The following is an 18,238-nucleotide window of genomic DNA, read 5'->3' on the forward strand; positions in this document are numbered from 1 at the left end:
TTATCAAAAGATTCCGATTTCCGGAAGCATATCCCGATTTGCTAAAGTTCCGAGAAACATTCCGATTTTTTAAAAAATTCCGGGGGAAAATTCCGAAATACGCCCAGATTTAGTTCCGAAGATCGTCAAATTTGAACAAAATGTCCCTAAATTTGATCAAATAAATGGTCAAACTGGCGAAAAACCGCAAATTTCGAGGAAATTCCGAAAGTAGCTGAGAATTCCGGGATATTCAGAAGATTCTGGTAAAAATTCCGATTATTTGAAAAGTTCCGAATTTCGGAATTGATTCCGGGAAATGGCAATGCAAATTTCGAGGAAATTCCGAAATACGCCCTGATTTAGTTCCGAAGATTGTCAAATTTGATCAAAATGTCCCTAAATTTGATCAAATAAATGGTCAAACTGGCGAAAAACCGCAAATTTCGAGGAAATTCCGAAAGTAGCTGAGAATTCCGGGATATTCAGAAGATTCTGGTAAAAATTCCAATTATTTGAAAAGTTCCGAATTTCGGAATTGATTCCGGGAAATGGCAGCACTGGAGGCTTCTTGCAATGACATTTTCCAGTCTAACGCTTGAGAGCTGGTTTTCTGAAAATTTCATCTTGGCGCTAACTGCTCTTTTGGCTACGACGGGAGGGTTCGAGCACGCGACGTGGCGCTGGGCGCGGGGGCGCGGGTGGATTCTAGCGGAATTCTGGTGGGCGCCGCGCGCGAGCCCGTTTTCGTCTTGGGCATCGCCGGTCGGCGGCGGCGGCGGCCAGCGGGCCAGTTGTCCGCGGTCTCTCCGGCGAAGAGGTTCACGCTTGTCGAGCAGTCCGCCTCACGTGTCGCGCTCCGCGTGTTTCCCACGTGTCTCGCGCCACCGCGTCATCCCTCCAACCAGCGTGATTCGCGCCTAGTTTTCCCGACTCCAACTTCGAATTTCCGGGTCAGGGAGTATATTATTACCCAGGCCACCCGAATATCTGCAATTACGATGTTTGGCAATGCTTCATGAAAAAACATCTCGTGATTCGCCCCAAGTTTTTGCTATCCAGCGGATTTTCGACTTCGTTTTAATCCAAGCCACCCGAGTATTTTTTGTGAAATGGAAGAACCGAGAATCTCGTGATTTGGCCTCGCGGAGTTTCCCACGATTATCCGGTCTGCGGAATTAAATTTTTATCGAGCTTGACCTTATGTTCGCAGATACGGCGTTTTAGAAAAATTAGTGAAATACAGAAACCGCAGCCTCTGCACTTCGTATTTTTTTTTTTGTAAACGCAGGAATCTCACATCGCATAATTTTCTCCATCGTCAGCCCACATTCTCGTCGAAGTTTTTACGTTCGATCGAATTTTAGAAAGATTGTTGTTTTTGATCGTTCAAAAATTTAATTGATTTTAAAGCAGAAGTTCAATCAGTGTGTGAAGTGAAATAGGCTCCCTGGAAGATTTCCGAAGCTTCCTTTGGTGACGTCCAGTGACTGAATCAGTTTTTGATGATTTGATTGTGGTTCAAACGACCCGAAAGGTTTGGCAGTTATATCCACGGACTCAGTTTCGCTGCGAAAAAGCTCTTGTGGATTTGCGGGGCGTGATTTTGTGAAATTTACAATCGGGAGTGCCTTTTTGGTTGATAAGCTTTGAAAATGGTGCGGATTTAGAAGTGAAATTTACGCAGTGTTTACCTCCGAAGCCCCATTTTGGAATCAAGTTATGCGATAGCTCCTTATTTCACAGGTGGGACTTGAATCATTGCCTCATTTTTTCTCTCTTTTAACTTGTAATTTTAAAGGTCTGCAAAAGTCTGCGCTTCCAAGTTAGACGTTGCTCTATGAGAAAAATAAATAAATGAGGACTTATCTGTAACAATAGCGGATGTGAAAAATTATCTTTTCGAAACACGCTTAAAAAACTGTTTTGTTCACACAAAAATTTAATATGTTTGGCTCTGGCATAATGTACAGATCTCGAAGATCACATCTCAAGTATTTTCTCAAAATTTTCTCGACGCCAAAACAGTTTTTTGAATGTGTGTCGGAAAGGTAATTTTTCACATCCGCTATTGTTACAGATAAGTCCTCAAATGTCAGGAACCGGTGCTTGAACTTTTAATCTATTTTTCAGCACAAAATTGAGTGAATTGCACAGGATTCCAAGCATTACTAGGTTCAAAGCATTACATTTAGAACTGAATGCCTCAATTTAGTTATTAAACGCACCATACCAGTTCAAAAAAATGCTTAAGCTGCAAGGGAGCATTTTATTTTTAATTTCATAACCATGGTTTTATGAATTCACAAAAATATGGTTAAACCATACGTAAATGCATTGAATTCTCACACCCCCCTTTTTTGCCACCGGCAATTGAGCCAGCAACATATGGATCTGGAATTGCAAGATAATGCTCATTTTCTCCCGGTACACAATTTGACTCACGTTTTCAAGACAGCCATATATCAAATATAAAAATTAAACACTGATTGCTAGCTCTACTGCAACAATTAAATACGATTGGGCGTATTAAGTATTTTCTTACAGGCAGTTTTAAATGAATATTTTTAATTTATTCCTACCGTAACATTCCGTAGTTTTTCTTGGCATTTACTCAGCGTGCACTCTAGCTTCTCCTTTTTTCTCTTAAATATCGATTGAAATAGTTACTCTCCGATGATATTTGAAGAGAGGTTGTTACAGAGTGATATCATCTGCGTGCAACACAGCCTTTGCTCTGAGATTTTTTGTTTCTAACAAAATTGCAAATTCCTAGGCGTATAGATAATCCCAAAAGTTCTTTAAAAAATACATAATTTAATCTTTTTTCCGCAACATATAAATGAAATTTCTACAAATATTTTACAGTCGAGATAATATATTATCAGAACAATCTTTCTGTTCGCTCCGAACCCTCGTCAAAAAAAAAAAAAAATTGCCGATGAGCTTACAGGCGAAAATGTGGGAAAAATGTGGAATTAAAATGTGGAATAATATCAAGGAAATGTGAGGAATATCCAAAATGAAATAAGTAGAAACGTAACAGATGGCAATCCACGATGGACCTTATACTAAATCTGTCAGACAACACCAAGATTCGCAGATATTCTTCGAGTACTCCAGACTTACGTATTACCTTTAAACATCGTCTCCTACCTCTTTGAATTGCGGGTCATATACCCACGATAACGAAGGAGCATCTTACATTCCGCTTCGTATACTTGTTTTAAAGGCTCATTTCGTCACTCTCCTCACGAAAAAACGTAACTTTATTTCGATGTTGCACAATTTCCCCTCGCATCTTGCATATTAACTAGAAAAATTTTAGGCATTTTTAACTTAAAATTTCAATAATTTTCCTTCGGATTTCATGCAAAAATCAGAAAATTTTGGATAACAATTCCACAGGTACATTTTGGTAAAATAAATAAATTGTCTGAGTCAATTTGACCAACTTTGAATGGAGTCACGGTCCTTCTTCCGAGAGACGACGATTTCTGCCATGCTAAGGAAGAACGCCGGATGAACATTTGAGAGTTGTCAAATTTCTGGATAAAATGTCTATTTTTGACAACATACATAATAATGATATACAAGGAACAACATTTCTTGAAATTTTCAGATATTTAAATTAAGTTTCGTAAAAAATTGTCTGAAAATTTTTGAAAATAATATTCGCAATTTGCCCAGTAAATTCAGCTCTTATCAAAGGAAATTCGGCAACGTCTGAAAGCTCATACGGCGTTCTTCTTTAGCACGGCAGATTCAGAGAGATGTCGGAGTGATCCGGTGTGCTTGTGGTTGCGTGCCCAATTTTTCAAGGGGAAACATCCGAATCCGGGGAGGGAAAGTATACGTGCTTTGGAGCAAAGTACTTACGTTAAGCCACCCACCTATCTTCCGCGCGTCGGGATGAACTCTCAGGTATTTGAAGGATTTAAGGAATAACAGAAGAACAAAATCTTGAAGCGACTTTTCAGGCGCGCGAGATGGGAAGAGGGTGGTATTCAGACAACGCGCGTCATATCATAGACTTAAGCGACCGCGACCGTCGGGCGAGGAAAAGGGCCAAAGGAAAAACTGAAGGGGGTGTGCGGTGCGCCTTGGGAAAGCTCAGGGTTGAAGCGGGGCAAATAAAATATTTGCTGCGTTAAAACATTTTAACGCTCCTCGCTGCGATGGCCACGCAGTGGGCGAGATCCAGGCGTTCTTTTGAGCAACCACAGTGCCAAATCACGTATCTGTGTTTGCCACGTTGCAGACTTCCTGTCGTTTTGAACAGTGATTGCACTGTCTCATTTTCACGAAGACTCGTAATTATATTCCTCGCAACTTGCATTTCAGCAGGAGAATCTTGGATATTTTTAAATGAAAATTTCACTAATTTTTCTTCGGATCGCATGCGGAAAAAATTTGTTTGGCAAAAAGGGCACAGGTACATTCTTGTAAAAAATTAAATTGTTTGACTCAACTTTACAACCTTTGAATGGAGTTACATTCAGTCATCCGGTAAATAAAGATTTTTCAGGGACTTATACTGTCGTGCCAAGGAGAAACGCCTTATAAGAATTTAAAATGTTGCCAAAAATAGTTATTTTTGAAGATCGTCATGAATAATTTTTTTCCTTGAAAGTCTCAGACACTTCAGATCAAAATAATTACGAACACAATTCTCTTGAAAAAACGGAAGGAAAATAGTCACAAATTTTCCAGAAAATTCGTGATTGGTCGGAGGAGATTTTGCAAATCCTGAAGCCTCACACGCGCACCGGAAAAAAAAGTCGCCTGGATCCAGAGTCCAGACTCTTAATAATATTGACAAGAAAAAATACTCTCCATTCCATCCGATGTTTCCTTGAATCGAAGAGCCAAACCTCTCGATTTAAGCAGATGTCCTTTTGATTCAAGCAAAAATCCGATTGAATCAAGAGTATTTTTTCTTGTCAATGTTTTTAAGAGTCTGGACTCTAGATCCAAGCTTCTTTATTTTCCAGTGATATTTTTGGGACCGGGAAGGTTTGCTTAGGAGGAATGCACTCAGACGCTTACTCATGCCTTTACGCATCCATATCGCTCATCCGTGAGCAAGGAAATTTCTATGTCGCTGAAGAATACTCAGGGTGACTCTTTCAGAAATCTGAGGGGCTCAAGGAAATGTTCTATATTGATAGTGAATCAGAGTGAATTTCCTCACAGTGCTCGGCGTACACTACACAATACGGTGCACACTCCGGTAGGCGCAGTGTAGGCAATTAGCACGTCAGAACGTATATGTAAAATGGTGTAGTGTTTGAAGTATCTACGGGTTGTTGAAGGCGCTATATCGGGTGCCCGCAAGCACGCATTACCTGCTCGCGATAGTTTAAATTCGCGGAGTCAGGGATTTAAAGCACTACTGCCGTGCTAAGGAAGAACGCCATATGAACAATCGAGAGTTGCCAAATTGCCCTGGATAAAAAAATATTTATTTTTGAAGATAGTAATGCCTATTATTTTTCCTCTTGAAAGTCTCAGACACTTCAGATCAAAATAATTACGAACACAATTCTCTTGAAAAGACGGAAGGAAAATAGTTACACATTTTCCAGAAAATTCGTGATTGGTCGGAGGAGATTTTGCAAATCCTGAAGCCTCACACGCGCACCGGAAAAAAAGTCGCCTGGATCCAGAGTCCAGACTCTTAATAATATTGACAAGAAAAAATACTCTCCATTCCATCCGATGTTTCCTTGAATCGAAGAGCCAAACCTCTCGATTTAAGCAGATTTCCTTTTGATTCAAGCAAAAATCCGATTGAATCAAGAGTATTTTTTCTTGTCAATGTTTCAAGAGTCTGGACTCTAAATCCAAGCGACTTTTTTTCCAGCGAGCGTTCGTCCTTAGCACGGCAGTATAATATCGTACTTCCTTTTCATCTCTGGTCGGATCCTTGGTGCGGCGGTGGTGGTTTCATATGACCCAAGCTGCGACGCGCCCGGGTCGTTAGACTAACCCGGCGCGCGGCGTGACAAAATATTTGCATTCGGAACGTGGAGCGTGATTACAGCTCCTTTTATTTCCTGCCCAAGTCGCCCGAGCTCTCGTTACCCGCCACGAGATTTCCAATCCTGTTCCTCGCAACGGATCAATCAAAAACCACTCTCGCTGACGGGACAGCAAAGGCTCGTGCCCTCTCGTTGTCTTCTCTGAGCCCGTCGTTAAATGAACGCACCAGCGGGCTCATTATTGAAATTGACAGACAAAGCTATAGACAGGGAAGACAAAAATGAGTTGGAGGGATCTTATTGGTGGAAGCGGGTGGTTACAATGGACAAAGGAGGTAGGTAATAGACTAACTAATGACAACCCACGCGAGAACTGATAGTCCATCATTTATCCCCTTAGTCTATAAGAACCACCCATTTCAACCAATAGGATAGCTTCATACTCCCTATGCCTTCTTTGTCTATCGCTTTGTCTATCAGTTCCAACAATCGGACCGCAGCGGGCTGAGTATTGAAAGCTCTAAACGAAGAAGACGACGGGAAATTGGAGCGATCCTACTGTTGAAACGGTTGGTTCTTATAGACTGTAAGATGTGAAATGATGGACTACCTAAAGTGTAGGATTTCTCGTGGATCTACCTACTTAACTCCTTTGTCCGTCCCAATTACCCGTTTTCACCATATTGATAGCTCCATATCCCTTTTGTCTTTCCTGTCCATAGCTTTGTCCATTTAATATTGTTCATTCAAAAATTTTCTGAACATTTTGTAGAAAAACATTCAGAAATTTCCTAGAAAATTCACATTTCACCAGAAGAAATTTGGCAATGTTAGAAGCTTTATATGACGCGTTTCTTTAGCATCGTAGGTTGAGTGTAGCAACACACTGTGAAAGAACCACGATTAAAATGACGAGAATAAAGTGTTCCATTTCTTCCAGTATGTGTACCATTACAAAATTATATTACCACTACGTTATTATAATTATCTTTCAATGGTAAAAACACCACCAAGATTGGCTATTGCTCTTTTCAATTAAAAGCTCACATGAGAGGTTTGAAGGACAAGGCAGTTAAGTGCAATTTATGCAATTTTGAGAAATGCGTGTTTGAAGTTTCGAAATTACACAGATCCTTATGGCGCGGCGGAATAACAGTTCAAACTGACTTTTGGATGCTTAAAAATCGGAATTTGGGAGCGAATTTTTCACAGAATATACATTAAGACTAGATCTACTTGAAATCATTAATATCTCAATCTATTGAAGAACCGCACTTATGTGTATTGTCCTCCAAGCCCCTTGTATGGAACAACACTATTTTTTCTCAACGCCTAATAACTTAGCTTGGAGTATTTCAGCAAGAATTGCTGAGCTTATCTTATGTGCTTACAGAATTAAGAGCATCATTTCTTTCAAACCAGGCTTGCATTCAACAGACGGAAGTTTTTCCGAGCAGCTGTCTTTTGTGTAGGTGTCTTATCCAGTCCACTCATGGCGCAAAAAAAGTGGTCACCCGCAGATTGGCGCGACGGTTTTTCTTATCGACGACAACTCGTTACGGTCTGGTGCTTCCTTGACAGCTCATAGTCGCTTTCATTGCCAAGTTGAGACGAAATTTTTGGTTTCTTCGTTACAAATTTCGGTGAATTTTAGAGTGTTTTCGGAGAAAAATCGAAATACACGTTTGCGCTCTCCGCCCTTGGCCCCAGGACCATGTAAAGAGCACCGATTTCGAGTCGTAGATCACGAATGTACATCGAGTTTTTCTAACTGATAATTTCACTGGTTTTTCTAATGATCGCATGCGAAAATCAGGAAATAATTTGGCAAAAAGGGCGCAGTTATATTCTTGTAAAAAATCAAATTTTTCGAGTCAATTTTGCGATTTTGAAATGGAGTTACGTTCTTATATCTGGGAAACGACGAGTTGAAAAGTTGAAATTCAAAACCTGGTGAGCGTCACTAAGTGATGCCGGGATTGTACAACTGGATTTTTCATCCAAAGGGATGGCGGCAGGGCGTTGACGAAGAGATGTAGCGGTGTCGGTTGCCTGATAACCTCTGGGAGGATAGGCATATGTGGCGTTTGGGTATCGCAGAACGTCAGAGTGCGTTGTAGGACCGACTCTACAAATATAAATATGTCATCCAACTGCCTAAGAATAACAATTCTTGTGTTGAAAATAAGGCTACAATTCAGAATGAATTTCCTGGTAAAATCTCATGGGGCAAAGATGTCTAGGTTCTTTCACAGTGAGAAATACCGCACACAATCCAAAGCAACACCTAATTGCACTGAACCGGTTTTGAATTTTTACGCTATAAGCTAAGGGGTCCCGCTAAGGAGGACTTTCGTGTCGTACCCCCTTCCCGAAATTCAATTTTGACGACGCGCCTAAAAGCCCAAAATTTCCACACCAGTTGGCAACGATGGCAGCTCGTGGAAAGCAAGAATCGAGTCCGGACTTCAAACAATGCCTCGATTTGACGTTATCTCAAACTTTTCAATTCACGGTAGCCAAAATTACGATGGAACCAACTGCTCCACCTTGCTATCCGTTCAATGTCGTAATGCCTTTTTAAATATTAGACAACGCTGTATCGATGCTTAGTTTTACGGACCGCTAAGGGGGACACTTGTCTCGTACCCCCTTCCCGAAAAAAGGGGGGTTGGAAGGTAGTAGCTGAGGGAAAGTCTTATCTGCGGAGCTTCATAACACTACACGTTTCGTTCTTATCCGTCAGCGAGGAAAAGGGCGTAAAAGGCGAAGACACAAAACTTACTTCAGACAAAATTGATGTCCCAGCTATGTTAGGTCGAATTTCTCGCAAAATTGTGGCATTACATGGTTCAGTATTTTGTCCAAATTAAGACATCGTTACAGAGATCACATTATTTGCTGTTATGCCAATGTGCAACCTATGTATTTATTGAGTATTTTGTCCGTAAGAAATTTCGTGTTAGATCAGTGCCACTATGAATGAACTGTATGAGTCCTTTGTAACAAAAAAATTCTTCCCATTTGTAAAAACTGGAATAACTATCAGAGGATAGGAAGTGCCCAAAAATTGACGTCATAAAAGCAGAATACCAATATAAGGCTTTATTCCAGAGAACAAGATGTCTCGCGCAAAAATCACACATTTCTATCGACCACTATTATTGGTATTTGTTTGTCATCAGCTCGACACTTAATTACTAAGCTTTCTAGGGCATTCATACGGACCTCTTACCAACTTGAACGAAATAATGCCATATTATAAAGACGTAAGATTTCTAGAAGACTTTTAGAATGTAATTGACGATTATACGGAAATTTGAGGAATTATCACTCAAAAATTCCCGCTCGAATTTCTTTAAGTCCGTTTGCTCAGAACTTTCTTCTTGAGCTTACTCCTCCCTTCGATTAACTAGCGGAACGGCTATATCGTATAGATTTACGGCTAAATGCATGGTGGTTACTTTTTTTGGATGGTTTTTACTTCATATCATCAAACGCCGCGAAATGTTACCGCGGCGAAACAAACGGAGCAACTATTCGTGCTCTACGGATGCGCGTGATGCATACGTAAAAAATTGCAGGCATTTTACAGATGGTCACTTCATCGGATGGTTCATTTAATCGAACGCTATGACATTCACCCGTAGCTCACCCAATGTAGCAACTATTCGCGCTCTGCGGTTGCGCTGGTTGCCTAGGCAGAGCATTTCAGGCGTTTTACAGAGGGTTACAATCTTTGATGGCTCGTTTCATCCAATACTATGGCATTTAACCGTGGCGTACCCGATGGATAATCCGTGTTCTGCAATTGTACTTGTTACCTGCACATAACACCACTGCACTGCCGTGCTAAGTAAAAACGCCGTATGAGCATTTGAATTTTGTCAAATTTCCTCTCGGAAAATATTTATTTTTGAAGAATGTTATGAACATTTTACCCTTAAATTGTCAGATTTTTTAGATCAAATTACGGACGAAATCCTCTGAAAAATTGGAAAGGAAATACTCACAAATTCTCTTGAAAATTCGTGATTTGTCGAAGGAAATTTGGCAACGCCTGATGGCTCATACGGCGTTCTTCCTTACGGGCTGTTTCACGGCAGTGCAGTAGTGTTATGTGCAGGTAACAAGTACATTCGTAGAACACAAATTATTACGTCATCAGGTACGCCACGGTTAAATGCGACAGTATTGGATGAAACGAGCCATCAAAGATAGTAACCCTCTATAAAACGCCTGAAATGCTTTGCCTAGGCAACCAACGCATCCGAAAAGCGCGAATATTTCCTACATTGGGTGAGCTACGGGTGAATGTCAGCGTTCGATAAAATGAACCATCCGATGAAGTAAGCATCTGTAAAACGCCTGCAATTTTTTACGTATGCATCACGCGCATCCGTAGAGCACGAATAGTTGCTTCGTTTGTTTCGCGGCGTTTGATGATATGAAGTGTTAACCATCCAAAAAAGTAACCCCCATACATTTAGCATGGCATCGTGCCCGCACTTCCCACATGCCTTGAGGCAAAGAAAATCTGTGGATCCGCTAATAAAGCGGCAACACTGATGAATGGGAACTTTGCACATCTGGTTGCGGTAGGCCAGTTGTCTGTTCTCCGTAGCACAGTGATACTTGGATGGAGGAGCAGACCAGCTCCCTCCCCCAACCCACCGATCGCCGAGCTAAATAGCCGATCGTTGTTGCAGCGCTCTTAGAAGCGATTTTTCAATTCCGCCTATGTTTTATTGCCCATAAATATTTACCGCCTCGATCGCTTCCGCGCTAATACGTTCGTTGACGCGTACGCACTCCGCTCGGGCGCGTGGCTCGCACGGTGTCTGGAGTAACGAGTTTAAATCCGGGAAAAGAGCTTTTTGCAATTTTAATTTTAGCTTAGGAATGGCACTAAACTTTAGAATTCCCGTCGTTGCAAGTTTCATTCATAATACAAGATGGCCGACGAGACCGTCCAAGAATTACGTAAGCTACTTGCAAGGGGAGGAAGGGGTCCAAACCCAGAAAAATTTCAGCTAATTTCCAGGCTTTATCCATCATTTTCTGAAAAATAAGGGGAGATGGGGCTAGGGGAGGGTGGCAAGTTTTACGAATTCGCACGAGAGTAGGAAAGTCAAGCTCAGATTTCCGGAGGCCTTTCACTTGAAGAGAAGTAAATTTCTTTCAAGAAACAAAAATCAGCTAATTTTTAGACTTCATCCATCATTTTCTGAAAAATGAGGGGGTTAGTCAAGCTAGTCTTACATAAGTAAATGACGAAAGAATGGTTGTTTAATGGGTGTCTTCTAACGAGGAGAGTGGTATCGAAAATTCGGCCAAAATGCCTTTTGTATTACTTGAACGACCCGTAATACTCCGTGCTAGGGAAGAACGCTGTATGAGCCTTCAGACGTTGCCAATTTTCCTTTGATAAAAACCGAATTTACTGGGATTATTGCGAATATTATTTTTTCAAAATAATCAAATATTATTTTTTCAAAATAATCAAAAAATTTTCAAACAATTTTGTACATAATTTAATCTGAAATATCTGAAAACTTCAAGGAAAAATATGCATGAGTGTTGTTCAAAATACATGTCTTATAGCGGGAAATTTGACAACGCTCGAATGTTCAAACGGCGTTCTTCCTTAGCACAGCAGAATACATGAGGGTTATACGCAGAGAGAATTGGAAAACACAGGAATATTCATGAAAAGAGAACTCTGGGCTATGAAAAACCGGGAAAAGTCAAGAAAAAGGACAAAATATCCTAAATATGAAGAAATTTATAGGTGTGTGAAATCCCATGACTTTTACTCCGAAATGACAACTTCACATTAAATAAAACTCGAGTACATTGTTGTTTTCTGAATCGAACAACAACTGGAAGAGTTATGGCACAATGATCTAATTTGCCAGAAACAACATGTTTTTAAGCGTGAAAGTCCGCCGCATATGGCGTCACTAGGTGATAATATTTTTTCCTCATTTTAAATCTACTTTCTTGAATTTCCTGTTTCATAGACAAATTGTTAAAATACCGCAAAATCAGCTGACTAAACACTTTCTTGTGAAGCGACAACTTTTTTTCTGTATTAACATATAATGAAAAACGACGATTTTATTCACGTGCTTCAATCTGATGTGTCAGTCTTGCCAGATTTGAAAATATCATTACTATTTATCTCCATGTATATTGTCTCGAGTCAGGGAATAGTCTCTATTTTAGTTAGAAAAAACCTGAAAAGCTTAGAAAATCGCAACTCCTTTCTGTGGCCACTCTGATGACAATCAACGATTGTGACGCCCTGAAAAGCCCTTAAACAACTCACAATTTTGGGGAATTTCCCAAATTTTCTTGAGAGATCTTAAAAGTTACATCATCTGTGACCACCGAAAAATTAGTCTCCGTTATGTTATGACTTTTGAAATTTTCGAGTGTGTCACCTGTAGTTTTTTCATTCTGCGCATTGTCAGTGCAAAACGTTAACACGAGTGAAAAGAGTAATCGGATCACGAACTTAAAAATCATACAAGCGTCAGAGATTTCTGTTTTAAAAGTCAATCCATATTAGTTTCCCAAGGAAATAATGAGTCTCAGTAAAAAATGCGTGCAAACAAAGAAATGAAATCTGTAGTCTCAACGATGTCAAAACTCAAAACAAATGTAACACGCAATTCCAATATCCGTCCTTTTTCCCCCTTTTTTTTTCCTCGATAAAAAATAAACCAACTGTTACTCGTAGAACTTTTTATAAAGTTTTTTGCTTGCTCAAAATTATTCACAAAAAAACGTCAAACAAATATTTGGCAACTTTTTCTCTCAAAGGCACGAATATTCACTTCAAAATGTCCAAAGTTTAATTAACAGGGCGATGCGCATTTTTCAACCTCAAGCATCAATATGCTTTTGATATCCGCAGCCAATTCTCATTTTTGTTTTATTCTTCTGTTGCAGGTTAGTAAATGTTCACTTTAAGTTGGTGGTAGCATTTCTCAAGACCTATGATTTTTTCTGAGGTAAGCTAATATTCTACAAGAGACAGCACTCTCAATCAGTCGAGTTAAGAGAGAAACCGAACACGCAATTTTGCCTGGAAGAGGCGGCTTAGAGAGAAATGATGACGAGGACTTGAGATGAAAAGGAAAAGCCCTCGGCGCGGCGGTCGGCATGTAACACATATTAGCGCCTACAAGACTGCATGAATACCTCACGCATTGCATCAAACACAGTGCGCATTCGGTCAGCGTGAAACGCATAGCGCCTACAAGACTGCATGAATACTTCACGCATTGCGCCAAACACGGTGCGGTCTGCCCGGCGCGGTGGCGAAAGTTAAAATTTTTAAACCACATAAAACCACATGTTTGTTCTTTCATAATTTTTTCGTTCATATTTTATAAATGAAGGGTCTTGTCCGCACAGAGGTAGGTTTACGGAACTTAACTTTTGCGCAAAGTTCCGTGAACTTTTGCTGGTAGTGTTGACGGAGCTTTTCCAAAAATTGTGTCCAACACGAGTAAACGCGTCTTATGCACCCCTCTCCCTCCAGCACGTTCTTTTGATGGTTTTTATTGATGTTTCAAAACGAATAAGAAGGGAGCGGTAAAATACAGGCGGCTCATGGGCGGCAAGTAGGAAATCCAGCCCTGACATGAGCTAATACTCAAAAAGCTAATACTTTTTGCTTTTCTTTGCTCTCTGCTTTTCTTTCAATTCATAACAAAATTCCCACCGTTTATTGGCCAGGAGATTTCTCATCAGTATCAAGATAAATTATGCTATTTGCAACGTACCAAAAAGTAGAAAAAGAATGATAAAAAATTGCATTTTTTAATGAACAGATTTCCTGGAAAAGAGGGTAAAAGCATCCAAATAGTATCTCGGTCTCAATTTGAACGCCACTATGATGATATAACGCCTCTATACAATATGCTTGTCGCAAAATTCAGCTAGAGCAAATAGGAGAGTTGGTACTCATAGAGAATGGCTCAAAAATCACGATGAGCGCATCGGGAAAGTCTAAAATACGCTCCAAACTTCACAATCTGCGTAAGAAAGATGCGTTTCTTCAAAGCTTCTCGCCTCAAAAACGATCCAACGGCACAAGTGAACATCTAGTGATAGAGGTCGTTCCATCCAAGCGTTGAGCACTAGAATACCACGCAATATTCAACACGGCCGACGCCAACCCGCCAAAACACACGAAATTTTATCAAACGCCATGTTTATGTATTTACATTTGCCTTACGTTCATAAAGAGTATAGTACTTCCTCTCGATTTGCTTGCGGAGGCGTCAGCCATGTTGAATATTGTGTAGCATCTTAGTGGATTACACGACTCCTCATACAAATTTCTCACCTGTGACAGAATATCATTTTTGATGCATGCAGCTTAAAAATATGCAAATCTCTTACGTAGATTGTGAATTTAGGGGTGATTTCAGACTTTCCCGATGCGCTCATCATAATTTTTGAACCATTTTCTGTAAGGAACGATTCTTCTTTTTGCTTATAAGCTGAATTGCAACAGGTCCATTAATCGTGCGTAATGGATGTGCGTGTTACATAGACAGAGACTGAAGCAGGCGCTCCCACTTTTTTCTTAGAGGAGACCAATAGACTAGAGAAATCCTCCGAAATTTCCCAACTTTCCATCAAACGGAACTTGGTTTCCTTGAACCTTTCTTGGGTGGGTTCTGATGTTGGAGGTTGAAAGGGCGTCGCGTGGCTGTGATGAGCCCGCATGGGCAACATCGGCGTGGACGCTCATTGCGATGTAGTTAGCCGAGTGATAGATTTTACGAGTGCTCAACACAAACCGACCGCCACCGGCCGGGCTCCCGGTCTCGCAACTGCCCAGGCCACGTATTCTCCGGGCACTCGGGCAGTCCGCCGCACAGTAGTCCCAGCGGACCGATTATCGAAATTGATAGACAAAGCGATAGAAAAAGAAGACAAAAGGGATACGGAGGGATCCTATTGGTGAAAGCGGGTGGTTGCAATGGACAAAGGAGGTAAGTAATAGACTAACTAACGGCAACCCACGAGAGACTTGACAGTTAGTCTATCATTTTCCCCTTAGTCTATGAGAACCACCCATTTCAACCAATAGGATTGCTTTATACCCCCTATGTATTCTTTGTCTATAGCTTTGTCTGTCAATCTCAATAATCGGCCCGCTGGTGGAAGTGGGTGGTTGTAATGGACAAAGAAGGTAGGTAATAGAGTAACTAACGACAATCCACGCAAGAACTGATAGTTAGTCTATCATTTTCTCCCTCAGTCTATAGGAACCGCTCTTTTCAACTATAGGATAGCTTCCTAATAGCACTATATATAGCACTATAGGATGAGCTCTATGTCTTCTTTGTCTATTATTTCAACAATCACTCCGCCGATGTGCTCATTCGTATTTTTGAGTAATTTTTTATGTGAAGCACCTCTTGGTTTTGCTCTAGCTGAAGTTTGCCTTAGGTCCATGGGTATCTGTCGAGAAAAACTGGAGTTGGTGCCGACTGTAAGTCGTGCCGGAGCGGGTCTCAGGTGGAGAGCTTTCCTGCGGTGGGACCCGGCGCGGACAGCGGACAGCGGCGGCGGGCCGCAGCGTGGAGCCCCATCAAGAGCCCCGTTTGTGTCTACGTCTGTGTCCGGACTCCGGGGTCCGCGGTCCGTCCCTGATTCCCGCTCGGCCACGACTCTCGCCCGGTTTCTCTATCAATATTTTACGCCCCTCTTTTTTGTCGCCGCGTACTCCAGGCCGCCCCTGCCGGATTTACACCCAAACCGCCTCCTTTTTCTCAGCCAGCTCGTCATTGAAAATCTCCAAGGAATGCCATCAACAGTAATACACCGACTTGGCTGTCATTTAAACCCATGGAAAAATATCGATAACTAGGGAGTTTCCAACCAACACCTTAAGAATTGATTCTTCGCTATAGATATAATGGAGAACTATCGGTAATCGATCATTCACGCCTCGCCACTGGCGATCAAATACTCATTCCAGCGGTTTTATGACTTACAACCACCGTTTGCATCCATCCACTTTTGAACCCATCTAAAGCCCTCAATAGCTACGTATCGACGCACCTTCCGGCCAAAGTATCACAAGCGTCATGCGACGTTTAAAAATTTCCACCGCCATCTTATTTTTTTAGAGAGAAATTGCCGAACGAAGCTGTCCGAAAATTTCGCTAAATTTTCTTCGTGGTGCCGATAAAACTTAGCGAAATTTTGAAACAGATTCAACCAACAATATCTCTGTAAAAAAATAAAATGGCGACAGAAGTTTTTAAATGCCGCATGGCACTTGTGATACTTCGGCCGGAAGGTGACGATATTTCGTCATGCCCGCTCTTTTTCTGTACAGATACTCTTTAGTTTCGACTACAGAAGTACACAATTTCAGGGGAAGTGATTCAATACTATGTGACGTCACGGGTAATCGGTCCACGTGGCGCCACCGGGGAAAACGGGAGGTTAGGTTAGGAGGAAGAGGTCGCGGTTGTGACGGATCTGTGCGGTTGGCGCACCAATCGTAGACGCCCAAGTCGGGCGACTGCGGCTTCCCCATCTCCGACCCAATAATTGGACGTTAAATAAAGCGCCCGTTAACGCTCTACGCATGCGCTGCCCATCTCGGCCCCCGATCAGATACTCTGCCACTCGCTCACCACGCCGCCCCGCCGCGGCGCGCCGTTGCCCGCAACGTATTCAGTGATCACGTCAAAAGTCGCCGATAAATCCACGTTCCAGGGGTTGCGAGGACATGGGGCATGAGCGCAGTTTCTTTTAGAAAAATTGAGACCCGGTAAAAAAAGTGTTAGGGATAATCCCTTAAAATTTTGGTACTCCTGCGCCAGTAGTACTAGTCCCAATTGAGGCATTTTTTGGTAAATGGAGTATGAGGAGTATCCTCACACATGCAACATCTCCATTTCGACATCTGAGAGTAATACAACTGTTCGACCACGTAGAAGCTTGTGTTGTCTACACTGAATTGAGGCAAATGACGATAAGTTGAAGTCACCGCTCGTTCCACGCTCGGTGATGTCTGTTCCAACTTCTCCCTAGAGAAATTGTGACATCTGAGAATGTTACAACTATTCAGCCACGGGGGATTCGTATTGCTTACACTGAAAACTGAAGGCGAACGACCAATTAGCTATACTTACCACTCACACTCAGTGAAGTTTAAAATTGAGCTCTTGCATGTGCGAGGGGTTTGAGATTTATGTTTTTTCTAACGTAAAATTTTGCGAGAAACACGATGGTGCCACTGCTTTTCTCTGAAATTGACTCCAAAGCTCAAAGAAAGCTCTCGAAGTTGAGGCGGTAATGGAAGAGATATCCCACGCTACCCTGAAAGGTCATCGCTATATCTAGTCAAATTCTCTATACTATTCGAAGATAGGGAGCAAACACACTAGCAGGGTTGGCATGTTTTCAGCTCTCACGAAACACAGTGGGAACCTTGTTAATGCATTCGCTCCCTATCTTTGAATAGAAAATTTGATAGATGTAGAGGTGGACTTTCACGGTAGCGTGAGATATCCCCTCCATTACCGCCTCAACTTTGAGAGATTTCTTTGAGCTTTGGCGATGATTACAATGAAAAACCAGTTGCACCATCGTGTTTCTTGCGAAATTCTACATAGGAATCAGTACTTAAAGGCAAATTTCTGACACATGCAAAAGCTCCATTCTCCGTATCACCGTATCTCCAAAAAACACCGTATCTCCATTCGACATTTTTTCGATTTTTTTCTGAGGAAATACTATTTTACAAGAAAACTAGCAAATATTCATCCTTCATTTTTTCGAGTCGATTTTGGCATACCCTTAAAAACTCAAAATTGAAGAAATGAAGCCTTGTCAAACTTGGATTTTCTTGTATTAGAGCAGCATGTGTGGAAGTAAAATACAAAATTCGCAATGGAGTTACGGCATTTCTTGCTATGAACGGTAGGACTGTGCGGAGTCCCAGGAATATTTCGGTTCGTCAACAAGTGCATCGACCGGACTCAAGCATGCTCACGGTTGAATCGGTCAATTGCAGGCTAACAAGACTTTTTTTATGAGTTTCAAGCTCCGTAAAAATGCACGTATCCCAGGGTTCATGAGGTAAGGACCATGTTCGGTTTCAACATGGACCGAGCGCGGTGAACTTGCCTGGCGCGAAAAGAACGCGACCGCGAACTGCGCGTTTGTTGGACGACTTCCTGGTCGGGCAAATGGGTTTGACCGTTCGCGTAAACACAAACGCAGTCCAA

At 41.5% G+C, this 18,238-nt stretch overlaps 1 protein-coding gene across 2 annotated transcripts in view; it reads left to right on the forward strand.

Moving 5' to 3' along the window:
* The first annotated feature begins 777 nt into the window (after window positions 1-777).
* Window positions 778-18,238, forward strand: part of LOC109043016 (growth hormone secretagogue receptor type 1) — a 376,139-nt gene continuing 358,678 nt past the window's right edge. For both annotated transcript variants that reach the window (XM_019060032.2, XM_019060035.2), the window contains exon 1: window positions 778-1,725. The gene's annotated coding sequence lies outside the window, so the exon portion shown is untranslated. The remainder of the gene's footprint in view (window positions 1,726-18,238) is intronic.

Source organism: Bemisia tabaci, chromosome 8 (assembly GCF_918797505.1).
Source record: "Bemisia tabaci chromosome 8, PGI_BMITA_v3".
Taxonomy (NCBI): Eukaryota; Metazoa; Arthropoda; class Insecta; order Hemiptera; family Aleyrodidae; genus Bemisia; species Bemisia tabaci.